At 39.0% G+C, this 25,315-nt stretch overlaps 1 protein-coding gene across 4 annotated transcripts in view; it reads right to left on the bottom strand.

Moving 5' to 3' along the window:
- Window positions 1–25,315, bottom strand: part of AHCYL2 (adenosylhomocysteinase like 2) — a 166,342-nt gene that overhangs the window by 53,679 nt on the left and 87,348 nt on the right. The window lies entirely within an intron of this gene.

Genomic DNA, 25,315 nt, shown 5'->3' with positions numbered 1-25,315 from the left:
CTCTGAAGAAAGTTCTGGGACCACAACTCCCTCTGCTGGCTCCCTATGCTATGTACATGAAGGTCCAAGGGCCTTCAGCTGCAGAGACAACACAGGCGCCAATTGTAAATGAGCTGCTTACCTGAGGCTAGTCAGGAGCTACACGGTGTAGGTTTAGAGGGAGCCAAAGCTTCCAATCAAGACTAGTGCTGCCTCCAAGTTCCTATCTAAAGTGGGTTTTTACTCACCCATCTGGTTTTGGGAAGAGACAGGATGCCACCTTAAGGGACCTCAGAAGCTGCTCCCTCTTTAGGTTCCTCTACCAGCTCCCTCTTCTCTGCATACTTCAGAAGTTTGGAAATAAGACAAAATGAGAATAAAGGTGGCCTAACTTACCTGCTTTGCTCACTCCTAGGGTAGGTTACCCAGTAAGAGTACCAGAGATTTCAGGCACAAAGTAAGCCCGATGAGATATGCCTGCTTTGGTCCCCTTTATGGACCAGGGACTCTTTCAGTGTTAATTCCCATCATCCAGGATAATTTTTCTAGAGCTGATGGTTTTCATATTAAAATTAGTATTACTGGTTCATTGGCCCTTAGGACCTTCACCGGTTAAGAGAATGATCTTTTGGATGTGGAATGGAGAAGACGGTAATGTCTAGGGGAAGAGGTATTGTAAGATGCCAGCGAAGGCAGAACTCACATACTGACCTGGATGTGTACGCTAGAGAGAAAGGCAAGTGAAAAGAGAAGGGGACTGTTGGACCAGGTGAACGCAGAGGTGTCAAAGGATTAGCGATCACAGGGCAGGTAGAGATCAGATGCAACAAGAAGAGAGAACAGCAGCGGGGGAAGTAAAGGAAGCTGTGTAAAGGCCACAGAGGGAATATGGAGTGAAGCAATGAGTGATGCCACGACATAGAAGGTTGATGACATGCAAGAGCGACAGGCCCTCTGAGGTCAGGGTGTTGATTCTGATAAAGCCTTAGTTGTCAGCAACCTCCAGTCATTGTCGTCTGGTCTTCCTTTCAATCCAAACTTTTTAACAGAATGAGAAGTTACATTTGCTGCCTAAATTTCCGAGGGTATCTTTCATCTGTATTTTATTTATTTTTTTATAAATTTTTTTAAGTTTATTAATTTGAGAGAGAGAGAGAGAGAGATATCGAGCAGGGGAGGGGCAGAGAGACAGAGAAGGAAAGAGAGAATCCCAAGCAGGCTCCGCACTGTCAGTGCAGAGCCCAAGGTGGGGCCCAAACCCACAAACCATGAGATCATGACCTGAGCTGAAGTCGAGTCAGACGCTTAACCGATTGAGCCACTCTCATCTGTATTTCAGATGCAACACATCCCAAATCAAAATGATTGCTCCATTGTTCCTCCTCCCCTCAACCCTCCAAACGAGTTTCTTCTCACTTTTCCACCTCTATTACTTCAGTCAACCAAATAGAAACCTCAGTCATCTTTGATTTCTCCCCTTTTCCCTAGTCCCCAGAACAATCCATTGCCAATTCTTCCAAGCCTGTTATCTGTCCATCCCTATCCATTTTCATTGCCTCCTAAAAACCCTCTATAAATCCTTTCCAGATGGTCTTCCGCTCCATATCCCTGTACATACGCCATCCCTACAAAAGCTGTGTTGCCCACTGTTTCCTGGATGTGAAGACCAGCACTACGAGTACTGGTTTGGGAATTAAACAGACCTGGTGAGAATACTGACTCTACCCCTTAGTTAGCCTCCCTCTCCCTCTAGTTTCCCAATCTGTATAGCACAAATAATAATAATACCTCACACCATTGATGCAAGGATTTAAAAAGTGTGCATACGCTAAGTAATTAATAAACAGTAGCTCTTACTTATGTCATTATGATGAGGTCCTTTCCCACCTCATGCCTTTGCTCATGCCATTTTCTCAAATTGAAATGCATTCATTCTGCCTTCACTTCTATCACCCTCATAGGCAAATTCTTCAAGTTCTGCTCAAATGATACATCTGCCATGGAATCTAACCTAGAAAAAGCAATCTCCCTTTCCTCTAGTGTTGGGTCACATCACTGGTCACATCACTATTTTCAGCCTTCCTCACATTAAAGTTACTGTGTACGTTGTGTTGTCCCTCATTAGAGTCCACGTTTTTCAAGGGCTTAGCCAGCTTCAATTTGCCCACAGTGTCTGGCATACATTAAGGGCTTAAGAAATGGTCAGATTTTATATATTGTATGTATACCTTACAGTACTCTGAGGGTAACCTGCATAATCAATGTGTTCGATATATTTTTAGAATATTACTTTATATTCACAGGGGCTTAGTTATACCACTGCCCACAGCTCTGACTGATTTGTGGTGAGTCCTTAATAGGGTTTTAATCCTTAATTATAATATTATCTCTGTAGGAGTATATAATCCACTTTCCATTGCTTGATCTGCATCAACCATAATCCATTATGATCTGCATCATAATGAAGCTTTTAGGAACAAATCAAGGCCAAAAGAGTAGAGCCCAACACTTAAAATATTTCAGTGATCAGGGGCACCTGGGTGGCTCAGTCGGTTAAGCCCTTGGCTCAGGTCATGATCTCACCGTTTGTGAGTTCGAGCCCCGCGTCAGGCTCTGTGCTGACAACTCAGAGCCTGGAACCTGCTTCGGATTCTGTGTCTCCCTCTCTCTCTCCCTCTCCCCCACTCGTACTGTCTCTCTTTCAAAAATAAACATTAAAAAATAAAACAAAATATTTCAGTGATCAGCAAATTACTAGATTATTGGTGGTCCTGTACATGTTTTCTACATAATCAGTTATTAAGCAAATGAAGATGACTGCCCTCATGGTAGTGTTAAAACATGGAAGAAAATGTCTGTTAAGGAAGACAGGGGTTGGGGGGCACCTAGGTGGCTTAGTCAGTTGGGTGCCCGACCTCGGCTCAGGTCATGATCTTGCAGTTCGTGGGTTCAAGCTCCACATGGGGCTCTCTGCTGACAGCTAGGAGTCTGGAGCCTGCTTCAGATCCTGTGTCTCCCTCTCTCTCTGCCACTCCCTCACTCACACTCTCTCTCAAAAATAAGTAAACATTAAAAAAATTATTTTAAAAAAAGGGTGGGAATAAAAGAATAAGCACAAGTAAAATATATTGCTTTTGCAGGCTAAACTAAATGTTACTTTAGTTGTAACTTTTTTTTTTTAAAGATTTATTTACGTACTCTCTACACCCAACGTGGGGCTCAAACTCACGACTCTGAGATCAAGAATCATGTGTTCCACCAAATGAGCCAGCCAGGAGCCCCAGCTGTGACTTTGTGTTTGTTTGTTTGTTTGTTTGTTTGTTTGTTTGTTTAGTGTAGGTTTTAACTAAAGTAGACTTCCTTTGTAAATTGTAGCCTCACTACACCTTTCTGCAAGGACTGTGAAACAAAAATAAAACAGTAGCTATTACTACATTTGGGAACTGAAGATCTGTTAACTGAGTAGGACTGTATAAGGCATGAGGTATAGGTGTAAATACTAGTTACAAAGTTGTTTACAATCGAGTTGCATTTTACCATTCTGTGCCTTAAGAGATACACCTATAGCAAGGGCTGGAGTAAGACCGCTGCACATGATCATCTATAATAAGCACTCTTAACATTTAGGTGAGAAGTTTGCAACTTCAAAAAAAAAAAAAAAAAAAAAAAGAAAGTTAGACAAACTACATTTGTGCCTATGGCCTCCAAGCTTTACGAAAATGGACCAGGTGTATGAATAGCTCACAAGAATCTCATCTGCACTCCAAGAACAACTTGAAGTTTATGTGCCAGTTGTGCTCCTGCCAGGGGTGATTTGATAGCAGTACTGTTAATGGAGGTAAAGTCAGACGACTTGCCAGAGTGAGTATATGCCTGGCTACAGAAGGAAAAACAAGTTAATATTTCCAGGGGGTCAAAGTCAAACGGAACCACGCGGTGGTAAAGAAGTAACTACAACAGCAGAACAGTTTTAAACAAGAGGTGATAAACCTGGAAACTAGAAAGTCATAAGGCACGGGGCAAAGAATACAAGAACGTGACCCTGTCCTCTATTCCTGGCTGTGTCTAATAGTTTTATTGTGCGTTGGCAAGTTACCTAATTACTCTCTTCTTCGGTTTCCTCATTATAAAATGAGGGAGGTGGGTAATAGTGGACTGTGGAAAGTTAGAACTGGTTCCTTCCAGTACTGACATTCAGTATTTCTAAGCTGTCTGTTTCTGAGGCTATAAGAAAAAGCAATAACTATTCCTTAGTCCCCTAAGTTACAGCTTATTGTAGAAGCTAAGATTCTTAACCTCCTGAGTTCAAAGTTCCATCTGGTCAGTCATGAGGCTGGCTGGAATTGCTAGGCCTCAGATCTCCCTTATCCCTTCAGACTTGAAATGCTAATGCTACCACAGCAGATGGAATTGCTAAATCCTCCCCCTACCCAGGACCTAAATGGTAGGCACCCTACCTCTCAGTACCTTAAGACTCATATCCCACGGGTATTTTAGACTCCACATGGAGGCATCATCATTACTGGTAAAACTACAGGATTAGCTCCATCACTTACTATCTGTGTGTGTCTTTACATAAGCAGTATAACTTTTTAAGCCCTTGCTTCCGCATCTGTAAAACAGGATAATAATGCCTTTCCTCACATGAGTGTTATCAAAATTAAGTAATACATAGAAATTCATAAAAAGTGCCAGGAAGCTATTTTGCCCAAAACTAGACATAGCAGAGCGGTACCAGACTGTCTGGTTTAAATCTTGATTCACACTGGGGCGCCTGGGTGGCTCAGTTGGTTAAGCCTCTGACTTCAGCTCACGTCCTGATCTCTCAGTTTGTGAGTTCGAGCCCCGTGTTGGGCTCTGTGCTGACAGCTCAGAGCCAGGAGCCTGCTTCGGATTCTGTGCCTCCCTTTCTCTCTGCCCCTCTCCTGCTCATGCTCTGTCTCTCTCTCTCTGTCTCTCAAAAATAAACAAACGGTAAAAAAATGTTAAATCTTGATTCCCATTTACTGTGTAACCTTAAATTACTTATCCTCCCTGTGTCTCAGTTTTCTCATCTGTAAAATAAGGACATTAAAAGTATCTACTTTATGGCACTGCTGAGAGGATCAAATCACACACACACACACACACACACACACACACACGCACCACTTAGAACAGTGCCTCAAACTTGTCAGTGATATTTTAAATTTACTATTATTACTAATATATGTATCCCCCAATACACCCAAATCCATCTTCTACTATACATGATGAATTCATTCAATCAAACCACAAATATTTACTGGGTGCCTATTATGTGTCAGCCAGCATAAAAAGACAGCCCCTGCTCTCAATGGTGCTGTCAGGAGAGAGAAACAGGTAATTAAATAAATAATTACAACAAAAATATGAAAAATGACAAGGTAAGTACAGGGCTACGCAAGTATATGGCAAGGGTGGCAATCATGTATATTGGGAGTGAGAAGTTCCATTTAAGCTGAAAGGTAAAGGATGATTAGGGGGTACCTGGAGTGTATTTGGCAAGAAGGAATATTGAGAAGAGTATTCCAACAGAAAGAAGAAAGTACTCCATAATATCTCTTACAATCTGCCCTTTCTTCTTCATACCAGCTGTGTAAAGCCTGACCATCATCACATCTATCTAAATCAGTGCTTAATAAACTTGAATATGCCTAGAGATCTTGTTGAAATGCTGACTTAGGTCCCAAGATTGTACTTTTTAAAAAAATTTTTTTAAGTTTATTCATTTTTGAGAGAGAGAGACAGAGCGTGAGCAGGGGAGAGGCAGACAGAGAGAGGGAGACACAGAATCCAAAGCAAGTTCCAGGCTCTGAGCTATCAGCACAGAGCCCAATGCAGGGCTCGAACTCATGAATCTCAAAATCAGGACCTGAGCCAAAGTTGGATGCTTAACCGAGTGAGCCACCCAGGCGCCCCCCAAGATTGTACTTTTTAAACAGCTCTCCAGATGCCAGTACTGCTGGGACTACACTTTGACAAGGGCCTAGATAATTCCATCCCAATACAGCCTACCTCAATTTGTTAAATCGACTCATTTATATGTGATTATCAACAGCTCAATCAGGTTAAAATCTGATCACATCACTTATTTGTTCATAATGCCTCAATAGCTCCCCATTGTCTTTTTTTTTAATTTTTTTTAACGTTTTATTTATTTTTGAGACAGAGAGAGACAGAGCATGAACGAGGGAGGGTCAGAGAGAGGGAGACACAGAATCTGAAACAGGCTCCAGTCTCTGAGCTGTCAGCACAGAGCCCGACGCGGGGCTCGAACTCACGGACAGCGAGATCATGACCTGAGCCGAAGTCGGCCGCCCAACCGACTGAGCCACCCAGGCGTCCCTCCCCATTGTCTTTAAAATAAAACCCAAACTCCTTAGCATGACACACAAGACCCTGTACAACAATTTAAACTTGTGCATACCTCCCAAGCCTCAGCTCTCTGAATTCCCCCACATCCCCACTGTGAACACACACACACACACACACGCGCACACACACACACACACACACACACACACACATCTTTCAAATTTTAGCTTAGCTGTAACTTCTTTCAGTACACATTTCCAGCTCTTGGTCTAGGTTAAGAATCAATTCTGTGAGTTACTGACTAATCCCCCAGACAGACTGATCATTTGTCTATTTCCACATTAGAACTGCAAGCAATCTGAGGGCAGAGACTATGTGTCTTATTCCTGTATTCCAAGTACCCAGCACATAGTAAACAACCAATGAATACGTGCTGAATGAAAAAATGACTTGAAGAATAGCTAGGTCAGAGTAAAGCTCCAACTGAATAAAATACAGGATAAGCACCTGAAAGGTAAAAAGAAAGAAAAGGGAATCAGGTATGACTAAGAACTGACAAAACTATAAATAGAAATATCACTATAACAAAATTCTGTACCTCCCTGTCACTGACTAATCCAATCACTGCTTCTTAGATAAACAATTAAGCAATACAGAGAGTACAGTACACTAAAGCAGGCACCATGCCACCTTTTCCACTCCCTGTTAAATCCTCTAGATTCTGGGAGTGGAATGTGGAATGTAAATCCTCAATTTCCCTGACACAGCTAATAGAGCTCCAGTCAGGTCGAAGTTCAGTTTGCTGCACAGTTAGCACCTCTAGCTAAAACCGTCCTCAAAGGGAGGTCAAGCTAAAACTTGAACGCAACCAGAATAAAAGTGAGAAGGAATTTATCACGGACTGGAGGGGGATGGGGCACAGGGGGATGGGAAGGGTATAGGGTAAAATACTGAAATATAATGCCATTAAATAAATGTAGAATGCAGACTTCTAACTACATTCTTTTAATTTTTAAATACATTTTTTATGGAAGCATAACTAACCTACAAAAAAATACACAAATCAAAAAGTTACAGTTCGATACAATTTCAAAAGCCAACACACCTATGTAGCCACTACCTAGATAAGAAAATAGAACATTACCAGCACCCAACAGCCTTCCCTCACGTTCCCTCTCAGTCATTAGCCTCCTCCCTACCCCGATTCCTATCAACACCAATCAGTTTTGCCTATTTTTGTACCTGATACAAAGATCATCAAATATCATCATTTTCTGCTCAAAATGTTTCTAAGAGTTACCCAAGTCAGTCGCATTTAGCAGTAGTTCATTTATTTTTATTACCAGAAAGTATCCCATCACATGAATACTCATAATTTGTTGAATCCATTCTCCTGTTGAAGGTTGTTTTCAGTTTGAGGGCCATAAAAAATGATGTTGCTATGAACATTCTTGCAGATGTTGTAGGGTGCCCATACGAAGATATTTCTGGTTGGGTATTTATCTAGGAGTGTAATCGCTGGGTAAGAGGGTATGCGTATGTTCAGCTAGGTAGATGACATCAAACAAGTTTCCAAAATTTGTATACTAATTTCCATTCTTACCAGCAGGAGAATAGTGTTCCAGTCGCTTCATATCCTTGCCAGTATTGTTGGTCTTTTTACATTTTAGGCATTCTATGTAAAGGTGGCACACTGTGATTTCAATCTGCATCTCACAGCCACCATTTTCATCACCACTGAGCACAGTTTTGTTTTTTTTTTTTTTTTTATGGCCTTTACTATGTTGAGGTACAACTCCTCTATGTCCACTTTGTTGAGAGTTTTTATCATGAATGGATGTTGAATTTTGTCACATGCTTTTTCTGCCTCTATTGAGATGATCGTATGATTTTTATCCTTCATTTTGTTAATACGATGTACTACAGTGACTGAGTCGTGGATGTTGAACCATCCTTACATCTCTAGGATACTTCCCACTTGGTCGTGATGTATGTTGTTAATGTAGTACGGAATTTGATTGGCTAATATTTCGTTGAGGATTTCCGAATCTGTGTTCGTTATGAATAGTGGCCTGTAACGTTGTTTTTGTATGTGTGGTAAAATGTACATTAACATTTGTCATTTTACCCATTTTAAAGTGTACAATTCAATGGCATTAAACACATTCACATTGTTATGCAACCATAACCACCATTCATCCCCAGAACTTTTTCACTACCCCACACCCATTAAATAATAACTCCCCATTTCCTCCTTCCCCCAGCCCCTAGAAACCACCATTTTCTGTATCTTTGAGTTTGATTATCATAGGTGTCTCATATAAGTAGAATCATAGAATTTTTGTCCTTTTGTATACTTCACTTAGTATAATGTTTTTAAGGTCCATCCATATTATAGCATGTGTTAAGACTTTCACTCCTTTTTAGGGCCGAATAATAATATTCCATTGTATGTATATGCCACATTTTGTTTATCCATTTCCCATCCATTGATGGGCTTTTGGGTTGTTTCCACATTTTGGCTATTATAAATAGTGCTGCTATGAACACAGGTGTGCAAATACTTGTTCAAACCCCTACTTTCAGTTCTTTGGGGGTATACTGTTGGATCATATTATAATCATTTCTGTTTGGGGCACTTGAGTGGCTCAGTTGGTTAACGCTCTGACTTCAGTTCAGGTCATGATCTTGTGGTTCATGACTTCAAGCTTCGCATCAGGCTCTCTGCTGTCAGCACAGAACCTGCTTTGGATCCTCTGTCCCCCTCTCTCTACCCCTTCTCTTCTCTCTCTCTCTCTCTCTCTCTCTCTCTCTCTCAGAAACAATAAAGAAAAGTGCCTGGGTGACCCAGTCAGTTAAGCATCCAACTCTTGATCTCTTCTCAGGTCACGATCTCACGGTTGTGGGATCAAGCCCTGCATCAGGCTCTCTGCTGACAGCATGGAGCCTGCTTGGGATTCTCTCTCTCTGTCCCTCTGCCTCTTGCACTACCTCTCTCTCTCAAAACAAATGAATAAACATTTAAAAAATAAGAATAAATAAACATGAAAAATACACGTATATTTATATTTCTGTTTATTATTTTGAGGAACCAAAAACCACATTGTGCCTTCTATACCAGCTGCACCATTTTCCATTCCCATCAGCAAAGCACAGGGTTCGAACTTGGAGAAACTGGAAATTTTGTGTACTGTCAAGCACATTTTTATCTACTTATTGGCCATTTGGATATTTTTTTATGTGGAGTGGCTTTTCAAAACTTTTTTCTATTTTTCCACTGGGTTGTCAGTCTTTCCCTTACTGATTTGTATGAGTTATTTACATAGTCTGGTTTTAGGTCTTTTGCAAACATTTCCCACTCTGTGGCTTGCTTTTCCTCTCTTACTGTTGTCTTTTTTTAAACTTTTCATTTTGAAATGATTTTAGACTTAGAACAATCAGCAAGAACAGTACAGAGAATTCCCATATACACTTCGCCCAAGTTCCTCTAACGTAACATCTTGTAAAACCAGGGCAATTATAAAAAGTAAGAAATTAACACTGGTATGATACTATTAACTAAACCACAGGCTTTATTTGGATTTCACAAGCTCGTCCATGAATGTCCTTTTTCAGTTGCAGGATCCAATCCAGGATCCCACACTGCATTTAGTTGTCATGTTTCCTTAGTCTCTTCCAATCTATGGTAGTTCCTCAGTTATTCCTTGTCTTTCATGACCCTGAAGATGGTAGTTGACTGAATCATGGAATAAAGCTATGCATTGACCAGATTTAAAAACACCATGAAACAAAACCCCTGTATATTATCTTTTCACCTATTTTGATTGCATTTTTTTAGCTCCCGCTCAGTTTTATTGAGATATAATTGATATAATATTGTATTATTATAAAGTGTCCAACACAATGATTTGACATATGTATAGGTTACAAAATGACTGTCAGAGTAAGTTTAGTTAACATCTATCACCTCAGGTGGTTACCAATATTTTTTCTTGTAATGTTATCTATTCATCTCTTTTGATTAATTTTTAGTAGAATGGAGATACCAATTTTATACATTAGTAAAGATAGTAATGTTAAAGATCAGCTAACTTGATTTCCTTATTTTAGAGATAAAGAAGCAAAGATCTAGAAAAATTACCTACCCAAAGTCTTATTTTACTTGGCAGATAGTTTTCTTGTTTGTGACTTTTAATAGTTTTTCTAGTGCTTCAAATACCTTAACTGTTCAGAGACCATCTCTTCTTAATCAAAATGAACTAAGTATCTCTATTTCCATTAAGAGATCAACAGAGCCTAAACTTTCAGTTACAAATAAATAAGTCACGGGATGAAAAGTACAACATAGGGAATATAGTCAATAATATTGTAATAACTTTGTATGGTGTCAGATGGTAACTACCACCAACACTTATCTTGGTAAACATTGCATAACGTATAAAATTGTCCAGCCATTATGTTGTACACTTGAACTTAACATTGTATGTCAACTATACTTCAATTTAAAAAGAAAGAGAGAGGGGTACCTGGGTGTCTCAGTTGGTTAAGCATATGACTTCAGCTCAGGTCATGATCTCATGGTTTGTGAGTTCGAGCCCCACATCGGGCTCTCTGCTGTCAGCGCAGATCCTTCTCGGGATCCTCTGTCTCCCTCTCTCTCTCTGCCCCTCCCCCCACCTCTTGAAAAATAAATAAACATTAAAAAAAAATTTTTTTTTTAAAGAGAGAGAGAAATCATCAGAGCCTAACCAGCTCCTGAATTTCTGGTCTGTTTTCTAATTTTTCAGGAACGAGAATGTATTGCTCTTATAAAAAGAGAAAAAGAAAAAGAAAAAAAAAATGTATCATAGACAGAACAATGCCTCCCCATTCCCTGCCAAGATATCCATGTTCTAATTTCCAGAGCCTGTGAATATACAGCAAAGGTAAGGCTGCAGATGGAATTAAGGGTGCTAGTTAGCTGACCTTGAGATGGGGAGATTATCTCAAATAATCCAAGTGGACCCAATATAATCAAAAGATTCCTTACAAGTAGAAGAGGGAGGCAACCAGAGACAGATTTGAAGATGTACACTGCTGGCTGTGAGGATGGGGGAAGGGGCCACAAGCCAAGGAATGCTGGCTGCTTCTAGAAGCTGGAAAAGGTAAGGAGATAGATTCTCCTCTCAAGCCTTCAGAAGGAATACAGCCCTACTGATACCTTCTGAAAAATTATTAAAGTATGATTGGCATACACTATCAGTTTCAGGTGTATACCATAGTGATTCAATATTTTTATACATTACTAAATGATCCCATAATAAGTCTAGTTACCATCTATCACCATGTGAAGTTATTACAACGTTATTGACTATATTGCCTACATACTATACATTATATCCCCATGACTTACTTATTTTACAACTGTTTATTGTAAGAAGTTTGTACCTCTTAATCTGCTTCCCCTATTTCACCTGCCCAAACCCTTTCCCCTTCTGGTAACCAACAGTTTATTTCCTGTATCTAAGAGTCTGTTTCTGTTTCATTTTGTTTTGTTTGTTTTGTTTTTTAGATTCCACAAATTATATGGTATTTGTCTTACTCTGTCTATTTCACTTAGTATAACACCCTAGTCCATACATTGTGTCACAATGGCAGGATTTCATTCATTTTTATAGCTGAGTAAGATGCCTAACATATCGGTTTTAGTCCACTGAGACCCATTTTGGACTTCTGACCTCTCAAACTGTAAGTTAATACAATGGTATTGTTTAAAGCCATAGAAAATTAAACAAGAAGCCTCTGAGATTTTAAGGAGCAGGGGAGATTAGATGTTTGGTCTTAAATATCTCAATCATTTCCAGATAACTACTCATGCATACTCAGGTTTGGTTGGCAATATTTTCATAAATTTTTAAATTCTGCACTTTACAGTGACAAATATTTTTAAAGTGCTTGGGAATAAGACTGCATTTTTACCAAATTCTTACTTTGTATGATTAGAACACGGTCAATGAGAGTGGTGGGAGATGGAACTGGAAATGTAGTCAGGGACTGATCACGCAGGGTTTGCAGGCCACAGAAAGGTTTTAATTTTATTGTAATAATAATAGGAAGTGGGGTGCCTGGCTGGCTCAGTCAGTGGAGCATTCAGCTCTTGATCTCAGGGCTGTGAGTTTGAGCCCCATGTTGGGTGTAGAGATTGCCTAAAAATAAAATCTTTAAAAATAGGAAGCTGGTAAGGATTTTTGTTCTCAAAAGATCACCATGGCTGCTATAAGGATAAGAAACTGAATAAACATGAGTGGAAAGATTAGTTAGAAGGTCATTAAAATATGGAAATGCAAGCTGGTGCAGCCACTCTGGAAAACAGTATGGAGGTTCCTCAAAAAACTAAAAATAGAACTACCCTATGACCCAGCAATTGCACTACTAGGCATTTATCCACAGGATACAGGTGTGCTGTTTCGAAGGGACACATGCACCCCCATGTTTATAGCAGCACTATCAACAATAGCCAAAGTATGGAAAGAGCCCAGATGTCTACTGATGGATGAATGGATAAAGAAAATGTGGTATGTATGTGTATATGTGTGTGTGTGTGTGTGTGTGTGTGTGTGTGTATACACACACACACACACACACACACACACACAATGGAGTATTACTCGGCAATCAAAAAGAATGAAATCTTGCCATTTTCAACTACGTGGATAGAACTGGAGGGTATTATGCTAAGTGAAATAGTCAGAGAAAGACAAAAATCATATGACTTCACTCATATGAGGACTTTAAGAGACAAAACAGATGAACATAAGGGAAGGGAAACAAAAATAATATAAAAACAGGGAGGGGGACAAAACAGAAGAGACTCATAAATATGGAGAACAAACTGAGGGTTACTGGAGGGGTTGTGGGAGGGGGGATGGGCTAAATGGGGAAGGGGCACTAAGGAATCTACTCCTGAAATCACTGTTTCACTATACGCTAACTAATTTGGATGTAAATTTTAAAAAATAAAATAAAAAAAAGAAGGTCATTAAAATATATGAGAGATGATGGTGGCTTAGATTAGATGAATGGTAGTGAATGGATTTGAGACATATGTTGGTGGTTGATTCAACAGGACTTGAGAACAGACTGAATGTAAAGGATGAGGAAGATATCAAGAATGACCATCAGGTTTCTGGCTCAACCAACTGGTTAAATAGGGATACTATTGATTAAAGTGGAGAAGAATGAGGGGAAATACTTATGAGAAGAATATCAAGACTTAATCTTGGTCAAGTTAAGTTTGAGATGTCTATGAGACAGACAAGTGGGATTGAAATAGCAATTGAATAGAGTCTGGAGCTCAGAGGAAAGTCTGGGTTGGAAGCATAAAATTGAGAGTTACTGATTTCTTCCATTTCTGTAATTTAAATTCCATGTACACACAAATATATAAAATGATGGGAATGCATAAAATTGCCTAGAGAGGGGGAAAAGGCAAACAAACAAACAGGAGCCACATCTGAGCCCTGATCCACCAGGGTAGAATAAGAAAAGCCAGCAGCTGAAATTTGAAAAGCAGTCACTAGAAAAGTAAGAGAAAAATCCAAAGAGAAATGGTGTCACTGAAATTAAGAAAAGGGATTATTTCAAAAAGGAAAGAGTGATCAGCTACTTCAAATACTGCTGGGAACTTTGGTAAGATGACACTGAAAACAGTTTTCAGGATTAGGCAGCATGGAGGTTTCTGGTGATTTGGGGGAGTGACGGGGGGGGGGGGGGGGGGGGGGGGAGGGGGTGAAAGCAGGATTAGGGAAAATTGAAGAATGACCAGGAAGTTAAGTAGGAGAGGCGGTTTGAACAGACAAGTATTTTGAAAAACTGAGCTGTGAAACAGAGCAGAGAGATGTGGAAATAACTAAAGGATTATAAGTCAAAGGAAGTGATTGATTTTGTGTGTGTATGAGTGTGTGTTGTGTGTTTGTGTGTGCACGCACATGCCTGTGCGCTTTTGTTTAACAAGATGGTTACTAGAGCTTGAGTGAACTCTGAAAGAAACGATCCAACAGAGGGGGAGGATGAAAATGAGTGTGTGTGTGTGTGTGTGTGTGTGTGTGTGTTCAGAAGTGTAAAAAAGGAAAGAGAGACAAATAAGGTTGCCAGATAAAATTCAGGATACCAGTTATATTTGAATTTCAAATAAACAATAAATAATTTTTCAACAAAAATGTGTCCTAAGTATTGCATAGCACATGCTTATACTAAAAATTATTTGTTGTTATCAGAATTTAAAATTTAACTGTGTGTTTTGTGTTGTTGTTGTTGTCAAATCTGACAATCTTATGGGTAAATTGAGAAAAAAAAGTCTCTGAGAAGAGAAGAAGACAGAATGGGAGCCAGGGCGCAAGTGGAGAAACTGTTCTTAGGATAAGGAATACTTCTTTCTTTGTTACAGAAAGAGGGAATTCACATCTAAGGCCCCTCTAACAATGAATTATGACATAATAACATCAATTAAGGGGGTGGGGGAGAAGAGCTATAGGAGAATTGTGAAGCATTAAGAGATAACTGGTTTATAGTAACTTAAAAATAGACAACTAGCAGCCACAGAAAGTTTCTAAGTAGGGCAGTAATATCTCAGCAGAATCATATGATAAAAATATGCTTAGAGAAGATGCATTCAAGAGAGAATGTGGCTGAAAGAATTGAGGACAACTTTAAGGTCAACCCTGAAGACGGTTAAAGTCTGGATTTCTAGACTACAATTACATGAAAATGAAAGGACAAGTTTAAGAAAGTATATAAAAGAACTAGCTGGATCTAGACAATCTGGACACAGAGTTGAAGGGAGGAAAGTTCATATTCTACACACACACACACACACACACACACACACACACACACACACAGGCAGTCATTGCCAACACAGCACATGCAAATTCCATACATTCAACATCTTACATCATTACTGCTTTATGTCTGTGAAAATAACTACTATGATTATTTTTCCTACCTGGCACTTTGCTGCCAAAAAGTTCTAATTGCTTTACAAATTATTTTGCCTTTTTACCTTTCCTCATGAAAGTCAAATAAGGAATATTCTAATGAGTTCCAAAGCAAATCAATCAAACATGACCATGATTAGGAAGCAGATCTTTTTAGATCCAAGGACAGAGTATTATAATATTTAAGAGATTCCTAATAAGAAGCAAAAATTGTCCTAGACTCTTCTGAACATTAAGAAAACCTATTGGGGTGCCTGGGTGGCGCCCGACTTCGGCTCAGGTCATGATCTTGTGGCTCAAGATGGGTTCAAGCCCTCGCATCAGGCCCTGTGCTGACAGCTCAGAGCCTGGAGCCTGCTTCAGATTGTCTCCGTCTCTCTGCCTCTTCCCCACTTGTGCTCTGTCTCTCTTTCTGTCTCAAATATAAATATTAAAAAAAAGAGAGAGAGAGAACCTACTAAGTGGATTGCCTCCCAACCCCACTGCCATTCTCCATATAACAAATAACCCGCTTTCTAGCAGCCAATTTTTGAAGTTGTACTGATGAATGAGTTAATGTCTATAAGGTACTTTAAAGTTTGGAGAAAAGAATATATAAAATATAGTAGATTCTCACTATTTGCAGTACTTCTGTTTTATAAAGTCACTGCAAACACTGAGGCAGCCAATGTTGAAGCATTGCTTTTATGGGAAATACAGGATTAGGCTCCTGTGAGCCTATGGTCATGACATTTTCATCAAATGATTAATAGGTAACCCTGTTTTGACTGTGTTTTTGTTTAAAGAAACCTTATAGAGGCACCTGCGTTGCTCAGTCGGTTACGTGTCCTACTTCAGCTCAGGTCATGATCTCACGGTTCATGAGTTCGAGCCCCGTGTTGGGCTCTGTGCTGGTGGTGTGGAACCTGGTTAGAATTCTCTCTCCCTCTCCCTCTCTCTCTCTGCCCTTGCCTCACTTTCTCTCTCTCTCTCTAATAAATAAACTAATTGATTAATAACAAAAAGAAACCTTATATATTCTTGATTCATTAACACTGAACTCACAGCCAACAGCACTCCAACTCATGATTGCATGAAACTAACCGAACATTTTTTTTTCTCTACAAAGCACATCACAGCCTTTTTTGTGCTTAAGAACACTAGAGAGCACTTCACCAGTACATTTGGTGGACATTTTAAACAGTGAAATTACCAAGAAAGAGCACGAAATTGAAAAACCACAGCACTAAGTAGACCATGAAAAGGACCCTTGGATCGGAGTACGAGAGCTTAAACAAGAAGGCAGGGCACTGCCTTGTGTGACTTCAGCTGGGAACATACATGTCAGGTGACTCAAATTTTTTTCCACTCTACACATGTCCATGAATAACCACTGAAAGGACCAACACTATTGATCCTGGGGTTACAAATAAATTTTAGCAAGGGGGCAAATTTGCAAATCTAGTATCTGAGAATAATGGGGATCAACTGTGCTGTTGCCTTCACTTGCTCCAAATGATTCCAAGGCAAATTTGCTCTGATTTTACAAGTTATGAGTCAATTCTTGCCTCCAAATGCTTGCCTGTAAATACTCGTGAGGTCCATAAATCACCTTGATTTTGCTTCTAACTGTAATCCTCTACAAGATAAAGATACTCTAGTCAAAATCTTCTGTCAAATGTGGCAGTGACCGAGAAAGTAGAAGAGAAGTCAATCTTCTTAAAGCAATGCGGACCTTGTAGTGTTAACAAGAGCCTATACCTGGTTGCAAGAGAAGGTTTTACACAATGAAGACTCACAAGGGGCCATATTCAGACATGCAAGACTCTTGCTACCACACATTTATGCCCATGCCTGGGCTGTTCTGCTGCTAAAAACCACTCAGGCACACAGGTCAATAAAACCTGGTAATTCTGCCATGTCCCACTATTCAGCCCTTTCTTCACATCTCCATACCAGCTGTCAAATGTTCTCTACTCTTCTCAAATGTCCAATTATAACATCTATCCCTCACTCTTGGTACATTATTTATATTCCTGTTTCACAGGGAAAACTAAAACCACTAGATGGGGAAAATTTTTTTCAACTTCTTGACAACCTCACCCACATCTGTCTTTTCTTACCTCCCTCCTGTCTCACTGGAAAAGAATTCTCTCTTCCCATCCGTTATGGACTAAATTGTATCCCCCCAAATTCATATGTTGAAGCCCTAACTCCCACTGTGACTCTATGGAAATAAAGCCTTTAGGGAAGTAATTAAAGTTAAATGAGGTCACTAAAGGTGGAGTGTGAATCTCATGGAATCACTGTCCTTATAAGAAGAGGAAAAGACACCAGAGAGCACTCTCTCTCTGCAGCACACAGAGGAAAGGCAATGTGAGGACACAGGGAGAAGGCAGCTGTCTATAAACCAGAAAGAGAGGCTTTACCACAAACCAACCCTGACAGCCCCTTGATCTGGGATTTGTAGGCCCCAGAACCATGAGAAAATATATTTGTGTCGTTCAAGCCACCGAGTCTGTGGTATTTTGTTGTGGCAACCTGAACAGACTGATATACCATCTAAATTTAATCTTTCGAACCAGTGCTCTGGATCAAGTTCTCTCTCACCTCCTCAGGGCCTGTTCTCTATCAATCATCCCCTTTCATTCCTATTTCTTTGATCTTTCACCCTCTATGACTTCTTCTCATCAGCACAAAATATGTTTAGGTTTCTCCTATCCCAAAAAATAAATAAATCATCTCACTTTCTACCTTTCAGCTACTACTCTCTTACTTACCTCCAGAGCCAAACTCCTTGGCTTTCTAAGCTTACCATAGACCCAATTTACTTTCAGTTCACTCCTCAATGTGCTAAAGTCTGGCTCCTGACAACCCACTGGGACTATTTGTGCTGAGGTCACCATGTCCTTGTTGCTAAATCTAATGGAGATTTCTCGGCTTATTTTACCTCTGGATGCTGTTAATACCTTTTCCTTGAAAGACTCTCTCCCCTTGGCTTTTGTGACATTATACTATTATACCCATCTTTTCTTTGATCTCCTAGATATCTTCCTTTTCAGTTTCCTCTGTAGCTTTTTTACTCTTTCATGTTGGGCCCCCTAAATGTAGGAGTTCTTGAAGATACTAATCTCTGTTTCCTCTTCATTCAAAACATTCTCTTATCCATAGCCATGGCTTCATTTACAAATAATGTGCAGGCAACTTCCAAAAAATCTAACATCTCTCTGATCTTCAGTTCAAAATGGACAATGACCTACCCGATGGCTTTACTCTATGATGTTCCCATAGGCACAACATATCTACACTTACTCACTAACTTTTCCTAATAAGGGAGATGGACAAAAAATAAGTAAACGACTAGATGAAATAGTTACATTTATGGTAAACACTATCAAGGAAATGACCAAGAGGCTAAAGTATAAAAGGAAGAAACTACCTTTGATAGGATAATCAAGGAAAGTATTTTTGAGATGATAACACTTGAGCTAGCACCAGAAGAATGAGAGAAAGTTTACTATATGAAAGGAAAGAAGTAGTAATTGCAAAGACTCCAATGTAAGAAAGACCTTGGCATGTTTAAGGGAATGTAAAGACAATTTGTAGCTCATTACTTCTATTATGCTCCTACTGTCTATCTTCAGTTATACTTGCTATAAATCTTGGTAACTTCATTATCATCCAATAAACTGGTTTTTTTTTAAATCCCAAAGATTTCCTTGTGCTTATGTACCAACACAAATAATAAGAAAATATTACTGACTTATTTCAAAATAATATTCAAAAAACTTTTTTCAACTTTTCTAAATTTGAAAATTTCATTTAAAACCATTACTATTTTATAATTTAATAATACTGTAAAATAAATGAAAATTTATTTATATTTTATATTTAAGGATGAATTGTTTGCTTTCAAAAAGGAAATTAGAAGACTCCTATTTTCAACCCATCACCTATAGTATACCATCTATAGTATAATATATAGTAATAATGTATCTTATTTTGTCTTATGAAACAGAATTTTTTTTTTACTGTGCCCTCTAGAGGATCTTGAGAAATTTAAACTTTGTAAAAAAACTTTAATTCCAGTATAGTTAACATACAGTATTATGTTAGTTTCAGGTGTACAATATAGTGATTCAACAATTCTACACATTATTCAGTGCTATTCATGGTAAATATACACAACAGAATATTTTTGAAGTATTATGGTGCCAGTTACACCATCATTTTGAAACTAATTAGTTATAATTTAAAGAAAAAGGAATTTAATATTTTCAACAGACACAAGATGAATGCTTTAAAATGTTGCACATGAATACTGACCCAATATAAACATGAAATGACCCCCAAACACTACTTAGATGACAGTTATCCTGAGCTTTTCCAGAAAAACCACAGATGAGAAAGTGAACAGAACAGAAAGATAAACCTTTAGGACTAGAGGTAGAGTCTACTTAGGAATTATAAGTGTTGTTGAAATAATTAGTAGACAGTAAAGGGGCCTATTGTTCTAAAAATAGTAAGAATCTCCTTTAATTCCAATTCAGAAAGGTAACTGACAAGAAGAAAAAGAAAAAATTCCTTGTAACCCTTCTGTGTGAATTCTAAACCTACAGAGAAACAAGGCCACTGCAATGTGAAAGCCCAGAGATCCAATGGTTGAGATCTGATTCTGAGATCCTCTACTCTTCTTTTTTTTTTTTTCCTATACTGTCTAGAAAACAATAGAAGGAATGGGCATTCAGAAAAAGATCATCACAGGGCACCTGGGTGGCTCAGTCGGTTAAGCGTCCGACTTCGGCTCAGGTCATGATCTCACAGTCTGTGGGTTCGAGCCCCGCATCGGGCTCTGTGCTGACAGCTCAGAGCCTGGAGCCTGCTTCCGATTCTGTGTCTCCCTCTCTCTCTGCCCCTCCCCTGCTCATGCTCTGTCTCTCTCTGTCACAAAAATAAATAAAAACATTATAAAAAAATAATTAAAAAAAAAAAGAAAAAGATCATCACTATGGGATCTATGCAAAGTAATCTTGGAAGAAAACTGGCTCTTAATTCTGAAAATCAACAATTCTATTCAATTCCTTATCTATTTGCTCCACACCTCAATGCAGAATCCAAGGAACTTAGTCTCTTTATAGGATACACTTTGACACACTCCTCCGATGAGGTCTTTCAATTGAAGAAACTGAATCCTACCTCTCTAAGTGCAACAGAGACTCCTTAAAGCAGTCACCAAAATTATCAAGTATATTCTGATTGTGGGAGATGGCAGAAGAGATGAACTCTCAAACGAAGAGTGATTTGAAAGTCATCATTGTGCCACTACTAAGCACATGGCAAAAAGATAGCATGTCAATTACCAGGTACAACCCAGCTTTGGAAGCACTAGATTCTCTTCAGCAAAAGTTTTCATTGTCAATAATATTAAGAAATCTCTGAATTGACTAGAATTTACAGATCATCTATTATGGCAACTAACAAATCCCTAGTGCTTACAATGAAGCTTGTTTCAAACTTCTTACTTACTGAGAGAGTATAACAAAGAAGTGAACAGCACATAATCCTAAGGTGAATGTCTAGGGATGGTAGTACTGTGTGTATCAAATTAAAATATGGACAGATAAAGAATAATGTCTAGCTAGATTAAAAACAGCTAACCCAAGAGCTCACTCTTGTGGAGAAAGAAAGGAAAAGCAGAAGAGCTAAAGCTGGACACCAATAAATATGGAATCTATGTACAAACGAAATTTAGCAATTACCATTTTAAGGTAACCTGAAGGAAATGACCAAGAACACAAGCAAGACTGTAAGTGGGTGAAGTTGACGTATAAAAAGTGTTACAGTGCAAGGAGTTTACTTTCCAACGTCTCAGCTCTTCAAGGCCTTCCCTGATTATCCTATCTGGCCCTGCCCCATCACTCTAAATCATTATCTTATTTTCTTTTCTTCAATTACTTACTACTATCTGAAATTACTTCTTTATTTTCTTTGTTCTCACCTTCTAGAATTTAAGTTTCAAGAAGGCAGGGACCTCATCTGTATTGTTCACCTACCATAATATCTGATACATACCGATACTCAATATATATTTGTTGAAAGTATACAACTTCTGCCATGGAAGGCTTAATAGTTCAGTAGCAAGAGAGATTACAATAGCAACCAAAGAGCTGCAGGAACACTGCTCAACACCTGCAGAATTTGGGAAGACTTCACTGGGAAAGAAGATATGGGTCTTGAAGAAATAATAAATTATACCTAATTCCTTAAGTCTCCAAAACTGTCATGGTGCTTGCTTCATATCTATCTCCATGCCTTTAAGAACAACATTAAGAAAAAAAGGACTACATTTATTGAATGCTTTCTATACTCCAAATACTATGTAGTTTTGGCATGTATTAACTCATTTAATCCTTACAATAACTTATGAGGTGGGTGCTTTTATTACCACTTGGCAACTGAAAAAACTGAAGTATGAATAGGCTAAATAACTGGCGAGATCACAACTAGTAAGAGGCAGAACAAAGACGCGAATCTAGACACCTTTATACTCTTATCTGAAATGCTTGTATCCTCCCATACTTGTTGAATAAACTCTTACTAACCCTGAACTACCTTGTAGGTCAAGAATCCCATCCCCTATAAAGCCTTCTGAAGCGATACACAAAAGTAAACACAACTGACTACATATAAATGTGGGATAAATGATTCTGAGTAATTGGGTTGTGTAACAGTGTCATAATCAAAAGTACAACTGAATTAAAGTGTGCAGGCTAAAGTCAAACTAGGAGGGAATAATTCTAATTTATGAAAATCAGCCAGTAACAGATAATGATCAATAATGTCCCAGGCAATCTTATTAGCACAGAACTGCAACTCTCAGGGTTATATCTACTTTTCTCCCTTACTCATAATATAAAGCAGAGAATAGTTCTTAAGAAGGAAGAGGCTCTACAGAGATGTCATCTCTGTCTCACAGAGCCGTAAGAGCATCTTCATGGCATTTCAGCTTGGGATCAGGCTTGCATGTGTTTTCACACATGTGAACACAAAACCTCCAATTGCACCCCTTGTTTCAGATTTCAGTCTCCACCTAAGGGTTATTCCTAGCATAAGGGATTTTCTTGGTTTATGACAATACTTTTAATTTTTAAAGTCCATACATAGGAAACCTGCATAGAATCATAACATTTTCAGGATGAAGGGTACCTGTGAGTTTATCCAAATCAATCATTTCATTTTATAGCTTAGATAGGGATCCACAGAATTTAAATTACTTACCCAAAACATGACATAATTAGAAAAGAGAGACATAAAAGACAGTTATGAGGAAAAAATACCAGCCATAGCCTCTTCCTAGTTACAAAGAGGAAACTATTTGACAGAGCCTTCTAGTAGAAAGAGACATGAAGTAACAAAATGGCTTAAACCAATGTGTCTTAACTTTTTTGGGCCACGAGACCCTCCTTAAAAAATCGGATGGAGGGGCTCCTGGGAGGCTCAAGTCCAACTTCAGTTCAGGACATGATCTCTCAGTTTGTAAGTTCAAGCCCCACATCGGGCTCTCTGCTGTCAGCACAGCCTGCTTTGGATCCTCTGTCCCCTTCTGTCTCTGCCCCTTCCCCTGTTCCCACGCGGTCTCTCCCTCTCTCTCTCTCTCTCATACAATATGTATGAGATAAATACATATGTATATATATATAAGAGATATATACATATGTATATATGTATTTATCTCATACAATATGTATGCAATAAATTACATACATGAATCATTCAATCCTCAGGACAATCTTATAAGATAGGTTTTAAGATCTGAATTGTTCGTTTGTTCTTAACTAGGTAGCAAAGGTTCATGGCACAAAGTCCAAGGGATATAAAGAGCATATTGTGAAAAGGAAGTCTCTCTACCCTTTCCTTCAGCACCTGCTTATCCTTGGGGAAATTCTCTTATTTGGGCATTCTGCCAGAGATATCTTTTGCATAAAAGCATACATGCACGCACGCACATATATGTATGGGGGGGTATTCTTTGTTTTTCTATATAAACAACATATTATACATACAGCTCTACACCTTTTCCTTCTCTCAACATTATCTTGAAGATTTTTCCATATCAGTATATATAGAGCTACCTCATTCTAACTTCTGCATATTATTCCATTTTATGGATATATCAATATTTATTTAAATCATTCCCCCACCAATGAATATTTAGATTATTCCCTATCTTTTACTATTTGTATATCACCACAATAATGTTGTACTGATCATTCTTCTATATATGACATTTCAAACATGTGTGAGAACATCTCTGGATGTCCAGAAGTATAAGTTATTATGCTTTTTTTGGGGAAAAAAATGACTTTTGTCATATCCACGCCCCCATGTGCATACAACAAAAAATGAAGTGAGAGTATCCACCAGTGAGAACCTAACCAATTACTTCACCTTAGTTTAAAATTTTTTTTTATGTTTATTTATTTTTGAGAGAGAGAGAGAGAACGGAAGGTAGAGAGAGAGGGAGACACAGAATCCGAAACGGGCTCCAGGCTCTGAGCTGTCAGCACAGAGCCCAACGTAGGGCTCGAACTCATGAACCGCGAGATCATGACCTGAGCTGAGGTCAGACGCTTAACCGACTGAGCCACCCAGGCACCCCATTTCACCTTAGTTTTATAGCCTCTTTTGTGTACATGGTTTTAACGCAATATCCCTTCCCCATCTTTTCAGAAATTGTTTTGGAACAACAGAGGATGGAGGCCCTGGTATTCAAAATAGATTAACGTACAAGGTATACCTTGTTTTACTCTTTGATTTATTGCCCTTGCCACACGTTGCATTTTTTACAGATTGAAGGCTTGTGGCAACCTTGTGGCTGCTTGTGGAACTTTGTGGCAACCAAGTCTACCAGTGTCATTTTCCCAGTAGCATTTGCTCACTTGTGTCTCTGTGTCATTCTGGTAATTCTTGCAATATTTCAAATCTTTTCATTATTATCATATTTGTTAATGGTGATCTGTGATCAGTGATCTTTGATGTTATCATTGTAATTGTTTTGGGGTGCCAAGAACTACACCCATATGAGGTGGCGAACTTAATTGATAGATGTATGTGTTCAGACTGTTCCACTGACTGGCTATTCTTCTGTCTCTCTCCCTCTCCTTGGGCTTCCCTATTTCCCGAGACACAACAATATTGAGACTAAGCCAGTGAACAACCCTACAATGGCCTCTAAGTGTTCAAGTGAAAGGAAGAGTGGCATGTCTGTCCCTTTAACTCAAAAGCTAGAAGTGATTAAGCTTAGTGAGGAAGGCATGTCCAAAGCTGAGATAGGGGAAAGCTAGTCCTCCTGTGCTGGTCAGCCAGCTTGTCACTGCAAAGGAAAAGTTCTTAAAGGAAAGTAAAAGTGCTACCCCAGAGAGCACACAAATGATAAGAAAGCCAAAGAGCCTTATTGTTGATTCGGAGAAAGTGTTAGTGGTCTGGAGAGAATATCAAAGCAGCCACAATATTCCCTTAAGCCAAAACCCAATCCAGAGCAAGGCCCTAACTCTCTTCAATTCTATGAAGGCTGAGAGACTTAAGGAAGCTGCGGACGAAAAGTCTGAAGCTAGCAGAGGTTGGTTCATGAGGTTTAAGGAAAGAAGCTGTCTTGATAACATCCAAGTGCTGACATAGAAGCTACGAGTCATCCAGAAGATCTAGCTAAAATAATTAATGAAGGTGGCTGCACTAAACAGATTTTCAATGTAGACGAAACAAGCTTATATTGGAAAAAGATCCCATTGAGGACTTTCATAGCTAGAGAGAAGTCAATGCCTGGGCTTCAAAGCTTCAAAGGACAGGCTGACTCTCCTGTTAGGGAGAGATGCAGCTGGTGACTTTAAGCCGAAGCCAATGCTTATTTACCATTCTGAAAATCCTTAGGCCTTTAATGATGATACAACATCTACTCTGCTTGAGCTCTATAAATGAAACAAGAAAGCCTGGATGACAGCACATCTGTTTATAACATGGCTTACTGAACATTTTAAACCCACTGCTGA

Source organism: Panthera leo, chromosome A2 (genome assembly GCF_018350215.1).
Source record: "Panthera leo isolate Ple1 chromosome A2, P.leo_Ple1_pat1.1, whole genome shotgun sequence".
Taxonomy (NCBI): Eukaryota; Metazoa; Chordata; class Mammalia; order Carnivora; family Felidae; genus Panthera; species Panthera leo.
The sequence above is the reverse complement of the archived record's forward strand: the minus strand, read 5'-3'. Positions and strand labels throughout refer to the sequence as shown.